This window comes from Carex rostrata, chromosome 30 (genome assembly GCF_964058835.1).
Source record: "Carex rostrata chromosome 30, lpCarRost1.2, whole genome shotgun sequence".
NCBI classification, from domain to species: Eukaryota; Viridiplantae; Streptophyta; class Magnoliopsida; order Poales; family Cyperaceae; genus Carex; species Carex rostrata.
This window is the reverse complement of record NC_135947.1, coordinates 3,501,892-3,507,624: the sequence shown is the minus strand read 5'-3', so window position 1 is coordinate 3,507,624 and position 5,733 is coordinate 3,501,892.

Below are 5,733 nucleotides of genomic sequence, written 5' to 3'. Positions count from 1 at the left end.
AGCAAGAATGGAACCAGATTCTCATCCAATAAAACAATTGCCAACGGTACACTTATGATAACTAACTTTTCGACATATGTCAAATCATTTAGAGTGCCAGAGTGGATTGGGAGGCAGCAATCCAAATGTCCAATAATGTACCTATTAGGTACAAAGTGACTGCATTATTATTTGTTTTTTTTTTTGTTTTTTTCTTGCTTCCCTTTTATAGATTTGTCTCGGCAAGCTTTGTCAACTAAGCTCTGATTCCCTGTAAAAGATTTTGAGCACACTATTATGATTATGATGTATATGTTTTTTTCTTTTTCTTTTTCTAAGAAAGTTTGGTAGATCATGATTTTATTTTTCTAAATGTTAATAATTTAAAATTAAAAACTCAAATTAAAATAAAATCATTAGATTTGATCTATATCATTTTCTCTATGTACATATAAAAGATTATGATGTTTCGACTTTGTTTTAGTCAGTATCAAGAGCTTTGCAAAAATATATCAATATGGATAAATTCTGAATGTTGATTTTTTAACTTATCGATTCATATTAAAATAAAATAAAAAAGTAATAAATTTTTATATACATCTAAAAAAATATATATTATATTCAACAAATTTATTTTTATATTAAGTTTTAAATTTTAATTTATTAAAATTTTAAAAATAGAAATATAATAGAGACACAGAAATAGAAGTATTTGTATAGTGTGATTTCGTAGAGGGTTAACAACGTTAGGTGTGTTGACTTGGGAAGGGAAGTTCGATAACAGGGTCCTGTTATGTACGACGATTCTACGGGGGTGATCTAGATCGGTTCGGTTGTTCGTTGAATTAATATGATTTCATCGCTAAGCTGTAAATGGGTTTTACCTTATTCTACCGAATCGACCCCAATCTGGAATTGAGAAAATACAGGGGATTTCATGTATGCCCCTCAAAAATCATGAAATTACGTATTTTCTCTCTAAAATTCATAATACCATGTTTACTTCTAAAATTTCAAAAAATCACAATGTATCCAATTTATTTGCCTTTTTATATTAAAACACATTTTAAATTTATAAAGTACTTATTTTATTCTTTATTAATAAATAAAAATATGTAGCTTGTTTCAAAGAAATATTTAGTATAATTAATTTATTTAGTTGTAACATAAACAAAAATTGTTAACCAAAAATATCACTTTTCAAACATTAAAGACATATAAGAATAATAAGTAATATGAATAACCTCACAATAATTCAACCCAAAAAAAATTTGTATTGCTTTAAGTGTTATATTAATTGCATATAAGATACATCAAATACATTTCAAAATTTTTAGGTGCTTTACAAACATGTGTTAAAGGAAAGAGATAGAAGGGGAAAATAGAAAATTGGGAACAAGTTCACCTAGAGTTTGAAAAAATGTGTCATGTCGTGTACACGTCGTGATTTTGGTCTCGTGCACCGTACCGTGATCAAGTTAGTTTTTCACGAACTGTGTCGTGTCGTGACTAAAATATCAAGAGATAGTCACGGCACATGAGTCACACCGTGCCCAAACGTGTCATGACCAAATGTGTCTCGCGTGACAATTTAATCATAATTTAAGTTAGTTTATTCAAAATTCACCATTTAATCAATATCTAATGGTCCTAATTACACCTGACTCGTGTGACTATGTGCCATGTCGTAACTATATCTTTCACGTGCTGTGCCGTGCTAAAATTGTTAGAAATTTATTTTAAAACTCAAAATTTAAATAATATTTATTTTTAATATTAATGTTTTTAACTTTATGAAATATAGAGCTATTTGTGAAGTAATTTCATTGATTCAATCTCTACATAAAAGCTCATTGTTTACCGCCACAGAATATCAAATCAAGTATATATTAGATATGAGACATGAGCTGTGTCCATGGTCTCAATACTAAATATTTAATACTATCAGTTATAGGCAAAGAACTTAATGAATTATCATAAGGATATTGATATGCAATTCATTGCTTTTTCCTGTTTGAGCTTGTGTCCATTATTCATTCATAAATGTTTGACCGTTTATTTTCTTAATATGAAAAACGGTAATATTAGAATGAATATTATCTTAATTGTCATGAATGCACAAAATTATTGTGTTAATGTTATTTGCCTATAAATAATACATAATACTTGAAGAGCTTATCATCTAATAATCTATTCAACAATTCAGATTCTCTTGCTCTTCCTATTAGCTTTATAATTTATAAATTCAATTTCTATTCTCCCACAAACAAATATTTTTTTTATAGAAAACATATTATTCTGCTATCATTGTTGAAAGAAGCTACATCAACCTCTACTACGGTTGTGCTCGCAGGCAGAGGAATACCGGCGTAACTTGGGGCAATCTTAACCGATTATTCCTACGCTTAGGACGGGAAGTTTCCTTAGGTCTGCATTTTGCAGCTCCGGGTAATAAAGTTTTAATTACATTATTGGTTATATTTTTTAATATAATTGTTATTTATTTAATAATCAAAATTCAGATTTAAAACTAGTTGGTTAGTTCATATTTTTCCAACAAAAATTTCAAAAAATAATCATGACACGGGACATGCGAGTCACGACACGTAACAGATACACGTGCCATTCTGTAACAAAGCCCGCTCTGCCATTCCATCTTTCTCGCTCTAAGTTCACCTCATCTCTATTAGAATTGAAAATGAACAAAATCACAAAGTTTCTAAAGACAGTTCTCTCTCTCTCTCTCCTATGTTTTCTCTCAAAATTTCTACACCTCTTCAGTAAAGACCGATCACCCCAACATTTTCTTCCCCTCCCCTTCCTTGACATATATTTATCTTTTAAAATTAGAATTTACAAGCTTACAAAATTTTCCTTAAATTTAAAACTCTGGACCGGATCCTAAAGCTTTTAAAAATTTAAAGTATGAAAACGCCAGGCATCGTCACCGTCAATACTCGCATTGCTCAAGAGTCCAGTCAACCACACCCACGAGCATTTTTTTTTTATTTTGAAAATAAAAACAGAATAAAGGGCAATATTCGCTTAATATGCCAAAAGAAGCCTCAATTAAACCTAGCCACAGATAAGATGAGGAAAAGCATATTCTATTTATTTAAATTATATACTTTTATGTTGTATTTGTATTTTTTTTAAAATGTTATATAATTTGAAATCTATGAAACTGTGAGAATGATTTTTAATTAATTAACCTCATAGTGATAAAAAAGAAAAATTAATTTGATTATTATATTGATAGTAATATTTGATATGATCCTTGTCAAATATTTATAGGAGGAACAAATCTATTAAACTTAGTTAATGATTCTTGGAGGTTCTTATTATTAGTTGCAAGCTATATTTTTTATGGATTGTCTGTATTTGCATCTGACAATTAAAATTATAGATACAGAACTGATAATAGATCAAAACACATTACAAATGAATAAACTTCTCTCGAGTTGATTACATTACATGTCACAATTAAGTTGGTTAGCTCTTCACCAAGCATTGGATTCATAAAAAAATAATTCAGTTCAGTTCGTCCAAAAAATAATTCATGGCTTGATGTAGATAAATATTCTGATGAGGTGGACACAATTTTCTTTTATTTTTCTTTGGACATATATAATGCTAATAAGCTGTATTCAATGCTTGTTAGGTTTTTAGAAGAACAATAAAATTAATCATAGAAGATTGATTCAATAATCTAATTTTGTTGAATGATTCAGATTTATTTGGTGAGCATAACTCTAAAATTTATTGAATTGGTTTTAAAAACGAATTAAATTATTGAAATTGATCGACGAGTAGTGTTCTTATGTTCACCAATATTCTTGGTGAGCTCAGCTTCAAAAATATCGAATTGACTTCAAGCTGAGAATCCAAACCGTTAAAACTACGTGCTTCACGAGTGATGTGTTTACGTGCAAAGCTTTTAAAATTTCAAATTAATTTTGTATAAAATTAAGCAATCAAAATTAAAATGTTTCTAAGTTAATTTTAATGTATTCATTTTTTTACTTTTTTATTGCTTGATTTTATACTAAATTAATTCAAAAAAAATTTTAAACTTGCATGCAAACTCATCACTTTTGAATTAGACCGGGTTCAATAGATTGTGGTTTGAATTCAATTTAATAAATTTTGAAGCTAAACTCACTAAAATGCATCGTGAGCTTAAGAACACTCTAGCTCTACTCATCGATCAACTTCACAAAGATGCATTTATACGCAAAGTTTTTGACAATTTTGAATAAAATTTATAACAAATCAAGCATTAAAAAATTATAAGTTAATTTTAATGCATTCATTATTAAAGTATATTTTATCACTTGAATTTAAAGTAAATTAATTTTATATTTTATATTTTTAGCATGTAAATGCATTATTCATGAAATAGATTGGTTTTTACATTTTGATTTTATCTTTTGAAGCCAATTTCATATAATTTATTTGATTGAATGGTTATAAAATGTTATTAAGAATTGTCAATATCAATTATTTATATATGACGAGGGTTCCAATGCCTCATTTTTTTCATACCTCATCATACCTCATATTTTATATTTTCGTTTTCAAAGTCCAAATTGTCGATCCGAACAGTTCAGCAAAATATTTATACTAAAATATGCATGGAGATGAAATTTTATATTTTTTGGAATTAATTTGCTATTTTTTAAGATAGGTACAAAATCACTGTTTTTGAACCGTTCAAAAAACACTGATTTTCTACCCATCTTAAAAAATAGTAAAAAAATTTCAAAAATTATAAAATTTCATCCCTAACCATATTTTAGTATGGATATCATGTTGAACGGTTCGGATCGACAATTTAGACTTTGAATATGAAGAAAATGAAGATATAAAATATGAGGTATGATGAGGTATAAAAAATGAGGCATTGGAACCCTCCTCATTTATATATATATATATATATATATATATATATATATATAGGATTTGGCTAATATGCTATGGGTAGCTAAGAGGTCTTCCGTCCTACGGCTCAATATTCGACTTTTCAAAATCCTAACGGTCGATCCGAACCGTTCATCTTGTTCTCCATATTAATATGTGTTTGGAGACCAAATTTTACATTTTTTGGAAATTTTTTACTATTTTTTTAGATTTATTGAATATCGCTGTTTTTTATGGTCCAGATTTGTCTGAAAAACAGCGATTTTCAATAAATCTAAAAAAATAGTAAAATTTTTTCAAAAAATATAAAATTTGGTCTCCAAGCACATATTAATATGGAGAACAAGATGAACGGTTCGGATCGACCGTTAGGATTTTGAAAAGTTGAATATTGAGCCGTAGCACGGGAGGCCTCTGTCACACCCCGGAACAAGGGGTCGTGCAGTTACGCCATGAATATATAGATGACTATACATTCACAAGGCAATTACGGTGTAAACCTAACATAATATCGGTTTACAACATCACCACTTATCATTTAAGTAGTCAAAAATCATATTTATACAAATATGATTTATATATTTTCGACATATACTCTCAATCATATAATACTCATTTCCAATACCATTTCAAGCACATTTAAAACATAATAATCTATATTAACATAAAGTATGTATATTTAGGTCGTATTTAGGGTTACAATCAACATGACATGGTCCGATAAGAGGCTATACAACAAATACCATACCAAAACCCTATCGACATCAAAATGGACTCAATGTGAGGCATACCCTATCGCTATGCAGCTTAAACCTCACTGGTCGAGCACTCGAA